Source organism: Leptopilina boulardi, unplaced genomic scaffold (assembly GCF_019393585.1).
Source record: "Leptopilina boulardi isolate dan_hultmark-lab unplaced genomic scaffold, ZJU_Lbou_2.1 LbouV2_179, whole genome shotgun sequence".
Taxonomy (NCBI): Eukaryota; Metazoa; Arthropoda; class Insecta; order Hymenoptera; family Figitidae; genus Leptopilina; species Leptopilina boulardi.
Window position 1 is genome coordinate 911,010 of NW_026137728.1, and position 17,245 is coordinate 928,254.

Below are 17,245 nucleotides of genomic sequence, written 5' to 3' on the forward strand. Positions count from 1 at the left end.
TTTATTGATTATTTAAATTATTTTTAAAAAATTATTGTCGCCAATGTGCCACTTTTATTTATAAAAAAAATTCATCTGACCAAAAAAGAATTTTTCTACTTTTTCAAAAAAAAAAAAAAAAAAAAATGAAACTTTATATTTATTTTTATATATACATAAAAAATTTTATCAGGTGCTACGCTATTAATTAAAGCAAAAATTAAATTTAGCTAAAATTGAATTAAAATAAAAGTGTTGTTACTTCTTATTTTAATACTCTTATTAATTTTGATGATTTCATTAAAACGAATACAATCCGTCTATTTCAGGGTTTTTCACTCAGATATAAAAATTTCATAAATATTCAATATCTGAATTAATTAAATTTCTTCTCGATCAGTGAACAAGATATTCTAAATTTAAGAATACAATCTTCGCTCTTCTATATTTAAGAATATAATCCAGTTAAAATAAAAAAAAAAAATCTTAAAAAATGAATTCAAAAAAAAATCTAAGATAACATATAGGAATATATTCTTAAATTTAGAATTATTAAAAAAAATATATTATTCATTTAATATAATATTGAAATACATTGTTTATGAAGAAAAAAAAATAATACCAGAATATCAGAAAGAATTAGTGAAAATAAATTAATTTTGGTATATACGCTATTTAATTTTCAAATGGAAAAACAGCAAAAGGGAAAGGAAAATTTAGCACAAGGTGTAGAAAGTAATCTTGATTTCCTGAGAAATCTAAAGGACTCGTAAAGTTTTAATGACTTACTGCAAGACCCGTTTTTCCTTTGAAATTTCTCTTTGAGCATTAAAATTTGTTTTTAAACACGTTATATATATATATATATATATATATAAAACATATTTTACGAAATTTAGAAATTTTTTATATTCCACTGTGCATTTACAATTTTTTTCCGATTTTTGTATGATTTACTGTTTTTTTTTTTAAATTTAAATCAATGTTTTCATTCATAAAAGTAAAAAAAAATTTCAAAAGTCTATTTATATACTATAAAATTAAGAAACTTTTGCCTACCTGAAACTGACTTTTAGTACTGAAATGAAAATTCCATAAATTGTGCCGTAGGGCAAAAATTTATTTTTCTTATTTTGAATCTATAAAAGTTTAATCTATTTTGCTCAAGAAAAATTTTCCTTTTATTACTAATTATAAAATTAGAAGAATTTGACTAATTATTTAAATAAATAATAATTAACAATTACTACCTACTTAGTTAATGAGTAAAAAAATTTCTCTGAATAAAATTACATTTTACTATACACTTATTAAAAAATCAAGTGAATTTTAATATGGTGTTCGACTGAAAATCATTTTTTCTACTAATTCTTAAAAAGCACAAATTTAACACGTTTTTGTCTGACAATAATTGCTTTATACTACTAATTATAAAAGTTGGAGGATCTTAAAAGCGTGTCTAACTATAATTTAGTTTCACTACTAATTATAAAGTTAGAAGAATTCAAAACGGTGTTTTACGAAAACTGACATTTACTGTACTAATTCCCTAAAGAGAACACAGAAAAAACGCTGGATAAATTTTGTTGCAGCTAATATTAACCAATGCAAATTCACATAGACGGTGGCGCCGTCAACTACACTCAGAAAAAATTCGTTTGAAGCAACCGCAAATTTTGGTTAAATTAACAAAATAAATGCATTGATATATACAGTTAACCAAACATTTTGTTAAACCAAACGTTTATTTAGCTCAATCAAATTTTTTCTTTGTTCAAAAAATTTATTAAAATAAACCAAACAGTTATTTAGATCAAATAAATATTTATTTGAATTAAACAAATTTTGTTTGAACTAACCAAAAAAATTGGGTAAATATAAAAAAAATGGTACATTTGGTTCAAATATATCTTTTTTCTGAGTGTAGGATAAAATTTGTTGCAGTTAATTTTTATACCGATTTTGGGATAAATAAAAATTCTACTTTTTTTTAGTGTGATAAAATAGAAACTATTTTGTCTGACTAAAATTTTCTTCTACTACTTAAAAAAATTTTTAATTATAAACCAATTTAATATAGAGATTGACTAAATGTCCGTTTTACTACTAATAAAATTATCGAAGCATTCTAAACGGTGTCTGACTAAAACTCTCTTTTACTACTACGTATAGGTTTGAAGCAAATTGTGTCGGACTATTATTGCATTTTACTACTAATTTTATAAAGATATAATATTCTTAATGATGTCTGAGTAAAACTGACTTTTACAAACACAGATTTATTCTGTTAGATCAGACAAATATTTTTACTACTGATTCCATTATTACAAAAATTCGGTTTTTTCTCAGATAAGTTGAATTTCAGTTTATTTTTTTTTAAATTAGAAAAAATTAAAGTATTTCTCCGGCAAATCGATTTTCGTTAGAATTTTTTTAAACTCTGGAAAAATTTTCCTTTTAATGTACTTTATAAGTGGTAAAAACCCCAGTACCTACTGTAAAAAATTAATTACTAAAATAGTACCGATTTTAGGTATAAAAATAGAACCAAATGACAATTTAGTACCTAAAGTAGGTATTAAATTAATACCTTTTAATTTTACAGTGTTGCCATGCTAAAAACTGAGAAATCTGGGTTCAAAGTTGCACCAGTTAACATAGAATTCCTAATCTGAACATGCAAAACTCACACATTTTATTGAATTATTTAAAAAGTTATCGATAAATTTTTTTTAAAAACGAGTATATTGTAGAATGGAATTAATAGAATAATATAAAAAAAGTTTTAGTAGGAGCCGGAGATATACCTTAAAAAGCATCTTAAAATTACCTTTCACTACTAATTATAACATTGAAATAATTTAAAACGGTGTCTAAGTGAAATTAATTTTTATACTACTTATTCTACAAACTACACTGGAAAAAATTTTAATTCATTTTGAAATAATCATAGTTACTTGAGAATTATTCAAGTAAATATTTACTTGAACCAAATAATTCTTCCTTGAATTAAATTCTTTTTAAATGAATTTTAATAAAAGTGAAAGTAAAAAGGAAAATGAAAGTGAAAATCAAAGTCATAAAAAATAGTCAAACTGAAAGTAATTATAATTAAAAGTCAAAATAAAATTACATAATTGCACCCCAGTCCCAGTTTTCAATTTTAAACTTCTCCACGGATATATGGTAAAAAATAATCACTCAAAATATATGAAGGGAAACATTCAAAGAGATTTCGAACGTTGATAGTAGTGAGGCAAAAACTAAATAAAATTTAAAAATAAAAAAAAAATGTTTTATATATATGAAAGAATTTCAAAAATATCTGATATAGGTATCATGTAAAATTTCATATTCAAAAACTTTTTCTCAAAACAAACATCAATATCAATTCTCACATATATATGAAAAATCATATATATCATCTGAAATACGTTATATAAATAAAATTATTCTTCTTTTTTATCTTCAAGTTTCATATTCATATAATATATATATAAAGAGAGAGGGGGGAGGGAGAGAGAGAGAGAAAGAGAGAGAGAAGGAAGGAAATATGATTGAATTTCCGGATTCGAAATTAGGCTTCGCGACGGTTTTTTTTCGTCTGACCATCAGTATGAAGACATGGGACTGGAGTGATGCCAATTTTTCAGATTAACCTTAATTATTATTGATTAAGAGAGAGGCCGAGGACCTTGCGGATGTTAAAGGGAGACTGAAAATTCAATTCAATTCGATTAGAGCGAGGAGAACGTCCTAACCGTGCTTTGAATTCTCGAACGAAGTCTTTGGATTCTTTCTGAGCTCTTCAGAATGCTTCTTGGAAAGGCTTAAAGCACATGAGATACAAGCCACGAACACGCCAAGCGCAAGGCCCTTTATATATGTGGGTGTATATATATATATATATTTATATGAGAGTGCAGAAATGGAGTTTCCTAGTCCCGCACACCTCCACAGGTGTCCCATTTCAGAGTCCGATCCGTTTGTTTTATTTCCCCATTCTTTCGCAATAACCTCGCGTTCGCAAGTGGGTTCATTCATTCGGAAACACAAAACTGAAAAAAATTGAGATATCCGATAAAAATCGGATTTATGTTTGTTTTAGGGAAAGTAGAAATATGATTTCATCAAAAATTTTTTTTTTTCCAACTAGAAGTGGAGTTTTTCTTTTTCCTTTTATTTTAAATTTATTTTTCTTGAAAATAGTTATATATACGTCAACAATAATATAAATATTTTAACATTATCACAGAAAAAACCTAGTCTCATTTTTGTTTCATCTCAAAATGAGCCAATGCTGAAAGACATAGACAGTGGCGTCACCAACCTGGCTCATTTTTGTTGCACTTCAAAATTAGTAGCGTACGCTACTTATTTTGAGACCAGGTTTTTTCTGTGTAGTCGTATCACGGAAAGAAAAAAGTTCAGGAAAAAGTCCTGAAATAATTCAGTAATTCTAAATACGAGGGAAAAATTCAGAGATATTCATGAATGTTCAGTTGTATGTCCGAAAAATTTCAGAAAAATCTCAAAATAATTCAATACCTTTTTTTCAGTACTTTCTCAAAATAAATTTTGTAGTTTCTTCTGAAAAGTTCGCAAGATCTTATAAAAGTTGAAATGAATATATCCGAAAATGGTCGCGATATTCAGAGTTACTAAACTGAGTTTCGTAATTTTTCCTCAATTTTTTCATTCCGTGTACACTGAGAGAACGATATTTTTGGTTTAAAAATACTTTTTTTGTAGAACACTATTTTGGAATAACTCTTCTACCCCACTTTGAAAGATTCCCCGGAAAGTGCCCCCTGGAGGTTCTATCAGAATTCCGCCGAAATTCCATCGGAGTTCCAAAGAATTTCCGATGGGATTCCGACGGAGTTCTCGCGGAATTCCGATTAATTTTTTTCAAAATTTTTAGAGTCCTAATTCCGTCGGAACTCCATCGGAACTCCGTCGGAATCCCATCGGAAATTCTTTGAAACTCCGATGGAATTCCGACGGAATTATGTTGGAAGTTCCGGCGGAATTCTGTTAGAACCTCCAGGGGGCACTTTCCGGGGAATCTTTCCAAGTGGGTATTATGACGACAAAGATTTTTAAAAATCACTAATAATTTTAAGGGGTCTTATAAATTTTTTAAACAATATTTTTTTTCTAAGTTTCAAAATATAAGTTAAATCTTTTAACATATGTTTTTATTTATATCTAGAACAAGATCCCTTAAAGAGCAAACGAAATTTATTATTTGAAATTATTTAAATAAAAAAAAAATTATTATTTAAGTTCAAGAAAAAAAGCGACTAAACTTTTACGTTTGAATACGTATAGAATTTTGAATTTTGGACATTAGTTTTTCATTTTCAATGTTTCAATTCTTTTTTTTCAAGTTTTACACAAAAGTATATATATTTTTTGAAAAGTAAATCTTTCATAAAAAGAAGCTCTAAAATGTTTCCTTGATACATAAAACGTTTGACACATAAAATATTGCTGTATGAAAAATTCAACTTTTCACGTTTTATGAGATGTGTTTAAATATTTGTGCATCTGATACATTTAATGAAAATACGCGTCCTTTATGACATTCTAAATTGGAACGTTCTTTTAGTATTACATATTGTTTTCAACCACTATATACATACATATATATATATACTTTAATATATCTGTCAAATAAATCTATTTGATTTAGAAAATAAAATAACTTTTATTTATAGAAATAAAAATTTTTTACACAATTTTAAAAAGTTTTGTCTCAATGAAATTGGGATTTTTTTTTTGGTTCTGAAATAAAAAATACTAAGCCAAGCAGAGTATCTCACTTCAATTCAGTTTTTTTACTAATAATAAAAAAACACGAAATTTAGTTTTTCTAATTTTTTTCCTTGACTTTAGGTACTTATGATACTAAAATTAGAAGAATTTAAAAAAATTTAATTTATTTTAATTTAAATTAAAACTTATTTTTATGATAAAAAGGTAAAAAAATATAGGAATTGTAAAATTGCTTATTATTATTTTTTTTATAAAGTTAGAAGAATTTCAGACAATGACTGTCTTAAACTCACTTTTACTACTTGTTTCAAAGTTACATAAATTTAATCCTTTTGGTCTGACTAAAACTTACTTTTACTACTCATTATAAAAAGTCAAGACTTTAAAAACTGTGTCTGATAAAAACTGACTTTTATTACTGATGATAACGTTAATATATGTTTTTTGTCCGAATGAAACTGTTTTTTTTACTATTTTTGATCCTAATTTACAAATATTCAATTTTACAAAGTTAGTTGATAAAATTTTGTCTGACTAATATTCCATTTTACTATTGATAATGAAAACTAAGAAGAATGTGTCTGACTAAAACGGTCTTTTACTACTGCTTTCAATTCCGAATGGAGACTAATTAAAATTCTCTTTTACTACTAAAAATTAATAAAATTCTCTCATTGAGAAAAACAATTTTGTTATAATAAAAGAAGTCAAGATTTGTACTAACGTACCATGACATTTTCTGTAAAATTCAATTTTACACCCAAGTAGCACGTAATGTTACAAGAATTGTACCCGATAGGATCTTACGTGCTACTTGGAAAATTTTTTTACAAAATTCACAGTCTCAATACTCCACGACATCGCAAAAATTAAATTAAATTATTACTTTGTCAGGGAGAATAAATAATAACGTACTAGTTTCTGACACTATAAAAAACTAAAAATTAATATAGACCATACTAATCTTGGGTATTATTTAGTTAGAAACCAGTACGTTCATACGACTAAATTGCAGAAATTTGAGTTAGATTTTAATAGGGACCTCGCTGTGCGTCCCTTTTGCCAGATGGGTTCCGAAAGAGAAACTCTAGGCGGGACCCGGCATTTTTCGTCACGATCGACGCCAGCGAGGAATGTTGGTAGGGATCTAGCAGGGATATCCCTGCGATTTCCCTACCAGGAGTAAAGGGTTCTCGCTAGAACCCTATTAGCTCCCTTTAATCGATTATTATTAAATAAAAATTAATAAATATTTAATAAATCCAAAAAACATATTTATATAAAGATCCAACGTCCTTTCTTCCGTGTGTGTTTTTGAAATTGTAGAATTAAAAACGCCCGTTTAATTGAACTTCCTAACCTCCAAACAGTACTAACACAAATTTTAACCAGAATTATAAATAAAAAAGTTAGAAATCATAAAATTACCTGAAGAAATTGGAATAATCATAGTAAAAATTAAAAATTTGCAATAATGATATTAACATAAAGACAAAATTTGAGGTTAGAAAACCAATCAATATATTTTTTACTTTTAATATTCTAAGTACATATTTCATGTTTGTTGGCTTAATATTAAATATTCTTAAATTGATAATATTATGTTAATATTTACCTTCTGATAAAGAAGATAATTGATTCGAGTCATCTAAATTGTTAATATCCATAACTTGCTCTTGAACATATTGCATTCTATTTAATTCAACGCGTACGGATTTCACCTCAAGATATTGTTTGCTACGCATTCGCGATTGCTTTTTTTTCCTCTCATTATTTTCCATTATTAATTAACAAAAGAACAATAAAATTCAGGTTCACACAAAATGACATGTGCACTTGCACCATTCATGTCATCATTCTCGACGATGGAACATCGATATATTGAAAACTTCGATACATCGATTTCGATATTTTCGATTTAAATTTAAATATTATTTTTAAATTAAATAAAAAGTGAAACTATATTTTATAATGTAATTTATTAATAATATTATTTTGATTCTATCACTCGGTGGTATTTAATAATAAATTTAATTTATTTAATAATTTTATTATTATAATTTATTATTATTAATATTTATTCTTTTTATTATTATACAAAAACAGAGTTTTCCTCATTTTGAAACAAATTATATTAATTTTTTAAACAAAAAGTCTTTCAGTGTATTATTATTTATAATTACACTGAGAAAAAAAATTTAGTGTTTGCAACAAAATTGTTTGGTTAGGCAATTTTAGTTCTTGTAACCAAATTTTGATTGGCTGAAACAAAGTCGTAGAGTTATCTCAACCAAACATTTGGTTAGGCCAACAAAATTATTTGATTCAACATTTTTAAATTCCAACCAAAATTTGGATATGACAACAAAATAATTTGGTTAACACAACAAAATAGTTTGGTCTAAAAAACCAAATGATCGTTTGTTGTTCTAACCAAAATTTGGTTGCGACAACCAAAAAATTTGATTCGCTTTCAGCTTATAGCTTAAGAGGACAGTTAGTTTAAATCTCTCACAAGGATAGGTAGTCGAGTGTTCAGAGCTCCCGACCTTCAGTTTTAAAACAGAGGTTCGATCCCAGGCGGAGATGAGATTTTTCAATGTCCACAAATATTTCAATTGGATAAATACACTGTAAAAAAATTAGGGAGTTAACGTTACTGGGAGTTGGGAGATAATTTTTCGAGTTAAAAATCAACTCAAAAAAGGAGTTAATAATTAAATTTACTCTTTAAAACCAACTCCCTATAGGCATAAAATTAACTCGAAAAGCTTTAACTCCCTTCGCTTCAACACCAAAAGGGTGGGACTTTTATAGCATCCCCTAGGGAGTTGAAATTCAACTCCTTTTTTTTACAGTGTATAAATTAAACGTTAAATTGGATAATAAATAAATAATGAAATAAATAAAAAAGATAAAAAGGAAAATAAATAAGGTAGAAATTTTTTTTTAATTTTACAAAAAAAGCTGTTTGTTTGATCAACCAAACATTTTTGTTGACCTAACAAAAAAAATTTGGCTGAGCTAACCAAACATTTTTGTTATGCCAACCAAAAAACACTCAACCAAATTTTTTGATTGACTCAAACAAATAGTTTGGTTGCTTAAATACCAACAAAATTTTTTTGTTGGCCCAACCAAATTTTGGTTGCTCTGACGAAACATTTTTCTCAGTGTATATATTATTATAATATAGTGGGTGGCTAAAAATAATCAAAATATGAATATTATTAATTATATTACGAGACTTCAAAATTTTAACAATATTCCATGTTAAAAATATAAAAAGTATTTTTTTGTGAAAAATAAAATATTTTTTTGTATAAAATATTAATCTCGAATGACTTTTCTCGACATATAAAGTGAATTTTGACCCTATTACCCGATTGTGCGGAAGTGAAAAAATGTTTCGTCCCATGGGTGTACACGTATAGATATATATATATATAAAACAGGTAATGTATTTTTCATAGAGGGATAGAGTGCGAAACCTAGGGCTGTTTGTTCATGCCTTAAGACTCGTGTTGACGTGTATCCAGTGGAAATTCAAAGTCTCGGTCGCTGAGGTGGATTTCAGATTTAAACGAACGAGATTACTTGTGGGGTAGTAGATCACACTGTTATCAAGATACATATAAAGGGGGATCTTATACCCGCTTGCAGATGCATAATCCAGCCATCTTACAAGTGAAATTAGCTGAGAAAGTAAACAGATACTGCAGTTTCCAGTGCCTTTATTTTCACAGTTACTCTTTTCTCTAAACTATATTACACACAGCAACTTGACGCTAATTAAATTACATTTTGCCGTTTCTCTCTATCTCTTACTTTCTCTCTCTATATATATATATAAATTCGACATTACTCTCGTGTACATAGATTTAAATATAAAAACTTATTTACACAAAACTAATTATAATTATTAATTAATTATTTATGTTATGTTATTTTTATGCATTTTAATTTATTCAACATCTATAATGTTATTTTATAAGCTTTTGTGTTCATTATTATCAGTTTTACAGTTAAAAGAGTACATTTACATTTTGCGTGCACTTGTTTCTAATGAATTTATATATATGTAGGGTTAATGTATATATATATGAATATAACCTACATTTACAATTAGAATCGTATTCATATATATATATATAAACATTATTTAAAAGAAATTAAAAGTCTCCAACCCAGGAAATTAAAATTTTAATTTGAGAAAGAAAAATATTTTAGCGCGTTAACAAAAGGTTACTAACACATACGTGTGTGTATAAGACCAAAAAATGTCCTGTCCACAATCTGACATAGATGTTAAAAATTTTAATATTATTCATCGTTAAAAAAATTTTCTTATAAAACAAAAAAAAAACAAAATTAAAAATATTTTTTTAATTCTCATTACCGTCAATCAGGGCTATTATACCCCCAAAAAAAACGCTACTTTTTTACTCAGTGCTTCACGAAAATTCAAAATTAAAGTAAAAAACGCCGAAAACGTTTTAAAAGAAGACATTTTTTGCACTTTTAAAACGGACAGTTTTTGCAGTCTATAAATTAATATATATAAATTAATTATATTATGCATTTTTAAAAAATAAAAAGAACTTACCGACATTGATGATGGATCCTAAATTGTAGCTTTGATGTCCAGGTTCAAATTTCCTCTTCTTTCTTGGCCCTAAAACCCTAAGAAAATTTCCCCTAATAAAAATGTCGAATTAACACACCCAAAGCTCTCGAATCACTCTTTACCTGAAACAAAAAATAAATTCAATTATTAATTAAATTTTTAATTAATTAAATACCTATTTAATCAGTCTAATCTGTTTTTTCAGGTGTCGGTAAAACAGTTTTAAATTTTATGTAAACAGTCAAACAAGTTTTACCAACAGTCGGTATAATAGTTTTGTCGGTGGAATTGTTGCGTATTTAATAATCAGTCAACTCTATGTTATTAGAATTTGGTAAAACAGTTTTAAACAGTCAGAACTGTTTTATCAGCAGTAGGTAAAACAGTTTTTTAACCAAACATTATTATGGATTTAATCGGCCTAATCTGTTTTATCAGCAGTCGATAAAATAGTTTTGACTAAGAATTATCATCGATTTAATCAGTTCTAGTCTGTTTTATCAACAGTCGGTAAAACAATTTTTACTAAAAACTCTTACCTACTTAATCCATCAAATCTGTTTATCAGCAGTCGGTAAAACAGTTTTAAATTTTATTTACGTAAACAGTCAAACAAGTTTTACCAACAGTCGGTAAAAGTTTTGTCGGTGGAATTGTTGCGTATTTAATAATCAGTCAACTCTACGTTATTAGAATTTGGTAAAACAGTTTTAAACAGTCAGAACTGTTTTATCAGCAGTAGGTAAAACAGTTTTTTTAACCAAACATTATTATGGACTTAATCGGCCTAATCAGTTTTATCAGCAGTCGATAAAATAGTTTTTACTAAGAACTATCATCGATTTAAAGAGTTCTAGTCTGTTTTATCAGCAGTCGGTAAAAAAATTTTTACTAAAAACTCTTACCTATTTAATCCATTAAATCTGTTTATCAGCAGTCGGTAAAACAGTTTTAAATTTTATGTAAACCGTCAAATAAGTTTTACCAACAGTCGGTATAATAGTTTTGTCGGTGGAATTATTGAGTATTTAATAATCAGTCAACTCTACATTATTAGAATTCGGTAAAACAGTTTTAAACAGTCAAAACTGTTCTATCAGCAGTAGGTAAAACAGTTTTTTAAATCAAACATTATTATGGACTTAATCGGCCTAATCAGTTTTATCAGCAGTCGATAAAATAGTTTTTACTAAGAATTATCATCGATTTAAACAGTTCTAATCAGTTTTATCAGCAGTCGATAAAATAGTTTTTACTAAGAATTATCATCGATTTAAACAGTTCTAGTCTGTTTTATCAGCAGTCGGTAAAAAAATTTTTACTAAAAACTCTTACCTATTTAATCCATTAAATCTCTTTATCAGCAGTCGGTAAAACAGTTTTAAATTTTATGTAAACCGTCAAATAAGTTTTACCAACAGTCGGTATAATAGTTTTGTCGGTGGAATTATTGAGTATTTAATAATCAGTCAACTCTACATTATTAGAATTCGGTAAAACAGTTTTAAACAGTCAAAACTGTTCTATCAGCAGTAGGTAAAACAGTTTTTTAAATCAAACATTATTATGGACTTAATCGACCTAATCTGTTTTATCATCAGTTGATAAATTATTTTTAACTAAAAATTATCATCGATTTAATCAAATCTGTTTTATCAGCAGTCGGTAAAACAATTTTGACCTAAAACTATTATCTATTTAATCAGTCTAATCTGTTTTATCAGCCGTCGGTAAAAGAAGATTTTACTACTAAAAAAATCAGACAATGAAAAAAAATTGGTACGCGATATGATTTCATTAACACAAATTGTGAAATATGCAGTGTACATTTTGTGCTGCGTTGGCCCGTGCATGGTGATAGTAACTAATTTGCTTTAATGACTTCACAGTGGTCGCGTGACATAGACTCAAACAATGGTATTTACGAGCAAATTTCAGCAATTTGCTCAAGTAGCTCGTCTTTATCCGGGAATGGCCGAGATCTGAACTGTCGTGAAACTCAAGTCTCGAAGGTGCTCCTGGGAATTTGGGTCAAGGAATTGAACACGACAATGTTTTTCATTATAATCGAATTTTTCCCTTTTTTCTACATGTGTTACACATAGAATACAATGTCACGATTTTTTATAATTTAAAATGTTAATTTATTTATATTTATAAAAGCATATGCAACAAATTAACATTGGTAAAAAAAAATGGAAATAATTATTTCACTAATTCAAATTAGTTAAAATTTTTACTAATTCTTTATAGAAAGTAGGACATGAAGAGCACAATTTTCTATAATTTAAAAAAAAACGTAAAAACAATAATTTTTTTATTAATTTCAATTTTGATTAATTACAATTTTTATCCAAATGCATTTAGGATTCTCCAAAACAAAAAAAAAAAAGTCGTTCTCATATATTATACAGAACGCTTCAAATTTTTTCTTTCTTCATTTTAAAAATCTGCATTTGAAATAACTGACAAAAATACATCAATTTTGACATATTTAAAATTACTTACATATTCACATATATATTGAGATCCGTCAAAAAAGCGATAAATATAAAAATCGTTCAACTCGAGTTTTGTAGTACACATACAGCTTCCTCTTTTTCTTTTTTTCTCACAAAAAAAAAAAAAAAAAAAAAAAAAAAAACGTTTCGTTTCACTTGTCAGAAAAGCAGAGTGAAATATTTTTCCATTTCTTTCATTAAGTGTACATTCAGAGGACAAAAAAATTGGCAAATTGTGGCAAATTGCATTGTCAAGTTTCACAAGCGCATTTGATTCGTTTTTCTTTTTTTATTTTTTTTTTTTTTATTTTTGATGTTACTTAAAAATTAGCTTCATTTTTAAATGATACTCGTGTAGAAAAATTTAACAACAATTTTTCGGTTGAAAAAAATGTAAATAAACTAATAAGTTTTGAACAATACCTTTTGTAAAAAAAAATATATTAACAATTATAGAGAATTTTTATGCTAGTGTTTTAATTAGTTTTTTATTTTATGAATAGGACTAGAATTAGGTGTAAAAAAATTAGAATTAACGTATAGTTATTTTTTTATCATAAACAGAATGTATAACAATTTCAATATTCAAAAAGAAGTGTTAGATAAAAGATTAAATTATTAGTAAATCAACGTGGCTGCTTGGTCAGAGTACACGACTCGCGTCTCAAGGGTCCTGGGTTCGATCCCCAATGCATGCGAGATTTTTCAAAATTATTATCAAGTATTTTTATATACTGCTCATGTTATATACATATATCTGTTTGGGATACTATATATAATACAAAAAAAAGAAATAAAAGAAATAAAAAGAGAGAAAGAGTTATTTTCAATTTTTGACAGTTTCTAAAGAATTTTAATCTGCGTCTATTTTTGATCTCAATAATTTCGATTATTTTTAAAATCTAATAAACATTGACAAAGTAATTCCAAAAAGAGAGGAAAGTTTTACTGCTCACGTCGATATTTGACAAATTGTTAGCGGCAAAAAAAAAAAAAAAAAAAATTGCATGAAATATGAAAGGATCTGGTTCGTGAAAGGTAATGTTTGCATACTTCCTGTCAAAATTGAGTTATATTTATGAGTGTAGACTTAAATTCTCTATTATCGAAAATATCGCTTTTCTTTTTTTACAGAAAAAAAACCTAGTCTCATTTTTGCTGCAGTTCAAAATGAGTCAATGCTAAACGACATAGAAAGTGGCGCCACCAACCTGACTTATTTTTGCTGAACTTCAAAACGCTACCCATGTGCGAGAGACTTAAACTAAATGATTTCTTAAGGTACAAGCTGACAATGAGAGCGAACTAAATTATTTTGTTGTCGTAACCAAATTTTGGTTGGAATTTAAAATCGGTCAAACAAATAATTTTATTGATCTAACCAAATGTTTAATTGATATAGCTATATAACTTTGTTTCAGCCAACTAAAATTTGGTAGACAACCAAAATTGCCTAAACAAATGATTTTGTTGCAAACACAAAATCTATTTTTTTGTCTATATAACGAGTTTCAAGCGAATTCGAAAAATAAAAAAATGGTCAAAATATTGGATCCGCTATTTTGAGATTTAAAATTACACTTCAAATTTTACGTTTTAACTATTGAAATAGAAATATTAGGGGAATAGTGTTAGGGTTGGAAACTTGTCAGGGTTGGACACTTGGCTTTTTTTAAATAAGAACACTAGCGCCACCTGTGTGCGTACGTGACGAATCTTCTAGTAGTGTAACCTAACTTTTTGTGGTATTACATTTTTGGAGAATCAAAAGTAGCGTCTCCTGTGACTTCGGTGCAATCAAAGAGACAAAAAAAGTTTTGTTTGACTTGTGAATAAACCTAAAAAATGTGTAAAAAAAGCAAGAATTCGGCAAGGTAAGCTTATTGAATGTATTGTGGGGTACATAATTTAAGAAGAAAAAAAGTGAAAAATCGAATCGCGACACATGTCTGGTTATGGTTAGCACAATTCGAAAATGATGCTTCTAGTTAGGGTTGGACACTTTATACAGTTAGGGTTGGACACCCATATTAATTATGAATTTGACACAATTTATAAATAAATATACAAATAAATTTTATTTTATTGATATTTCAGTGCAAAATTGTGCCAAAGATATTAGAAAAATAATACTTAAATTGTATAAATTTTGTTCATCATTTCATTGAGTTATTTGGAACAATAAAGCGTTATTTTTTGTAATTTGAGTTCATTCCTTTTTTAAACCCATGAAGCTCTACAATTTGTAAACAATAAGTAAAGATAAACATGAAAAAATAAGAATAAAAAACATTACAAATGTTATTTTACGTTTTTACCAATAATACGTTTCGATTTTCAAAAAGTGTCCAACTCTGACTGAAAAGTCCAACCCTGACTAGATTTTTTTTTTTAAATGTTTATAACTTTTTTAATTTTGGACCAATCCATTTACGGTCCACAGCAAATGTGTTCCTCTTTTGTAGATCTTTCCACCAATATACCACAATTGACTGAATTTATCTAAACAAAATATTTATAAACAAAAAACCAAAACTGTGTCCAACCCTGACACTATTCCCCTACACTTTTAGAATTAAGATTTTATTAAAAACCATAATTCCTTGGTACAAATATAAAAAAAAATCTAGTGAAATTTTTTTTTCATAGGATTGTTAACAAATTATGCCTATATTGAAAAAAGTTTACTTTTAACTGCCAATTAATTGTATTTATTGTTTTTCTCTCTATTTTTCAATTTCATTTTGTTATCTCTTTTTTATTGACATTATTTTTTGTAACTTTTTTTTATTGCTTTCTCATAGAGAAGTATTTTTTCTTTCTTTTTGAATAATAATTGACGAACGACTATACAACTCCATTTATTTTAGTGTATATATATATATATATATATATATATATATATATATATATATATATTTGTATTTATATTCTAGAGAGTTCCACTTCAATATTCAGATTTCTACAAATATATTTGTGGTTCAATAACGGGAGGACATATTACAAATTAGAAATTCGGATTGACATTTCGTATTTTTATTTGTCAGAATTTTTATTTGCTTGAATTTTCATTTAACATAATAGGCATTTTAAAGAATTTTTATTGGGTAGAATTTCATTTTGCATAGAATTTTCATTTGATTCTTTTAGATGAATTTTCATTTGTTCGAATTATTATTTGATATAATTTCCATATAATCGATTTTTCATACTACCGAATTTTTACTTAACCGAAAAATCATTTAACAGAATTTCTAATTGATAGAATTTTCAATTTGTCCAAAATTGCAAATGGCCGAACAAACAATCGACAGAAAAATTTCGGCGCGATTTTTAAAATCATCTAATCACAATTTTATGAATAATTTTTAATTGGTTCATTTTAAAAATCGTGCCAAAATCTTTCTGTCGATTGTTAGTTCGGCTATTTGCAATTTCGGACAAATGAAACTTCTATATGAATTAGAAATTCTGTATGATAAATCGGTTATATGGAAATTATATCAAATAATAATTCGAACAAATGAAAAATTCTAGTAAATAAAAATTCGACCAAATAAAAATTCTGTGAAGTGAATTTTCGGTTATATAAAAATTCTGTAATAAAGAAAATCGTTTTTATGAAAATTCTCCAAAATACTAATTCGAACAATTAAAAATTCGGCTCAAAAATAATTATGACAAATGAAATTCCATAAAATTAAAATTCTAACTAATGATTTTTAGAACATAATCATGCGTCCCGTTTGTAATAATAATAATACTATTTATTATTAAATTGTTACAATAAAAAAAGAGTGTAGATATATTCAAAAAAGAAAATTTCGCCATCTTTTTCGAAAATTATTGATTTCTCGAAAAAAAAATTTTATTTGCGCTGTATACGTTTTATTTACGAAGAAAAACTTTTCTGATGTGATAATACATTATTGATATTGATTAAATATATGATTACAAAGAATGTGAAACAAAAGTGATGACACGTTAGCACAGAGGTGTTAAAATCCAATATTGGATCATAAATATTTGTCACACACACACATATATATATATAGAAGATATTGTTTTAGACGTAATTCATTGGAAGAGGTTTTCATGAATAAAACGAAACTTTCGGGATAAAGTTTCGTGAACATTTCACAAAGAGGAGCTACGTCTTCTTAGTAGTAAATTTTGGCGTCCAATAAACTTGAAGACTCCCCCGACAGTTGGCAAACACCTCGCAGGTTTATTTTGTAAATTTCGATTTCTCGATATATATATATATACACTCACAAAATCTGGATAATGTCAGGCACTTACAGTCGTGAGGAAAAGTTATATATAAAGTTTATTCAGTGAAAATTGTCATTCGGGT

General features: G+C 26.9%; 1 long non-coding RNA gene across 1 annotated transcript in view; it reads right to left on the bottom strand.

The window, feature by feature from the left end:
* LOC127277766 (uncharacterized) overlaps positions 1-17,245 on the bottom strand; it is a 209,552-nt gene that overhangs the window by 176,084 nt on the left and 16,223 nt on the right. The window contains exon 2 of the long non-coding RNA XR_007842405.1: positions 10,367-10,509. This is a non-coding gene — a long non-coding RNA (uncharacterized LOC127277766). The remainder of the gene's footprint in view (positions 1-10,366; positions 10,510-17,245) is intronic.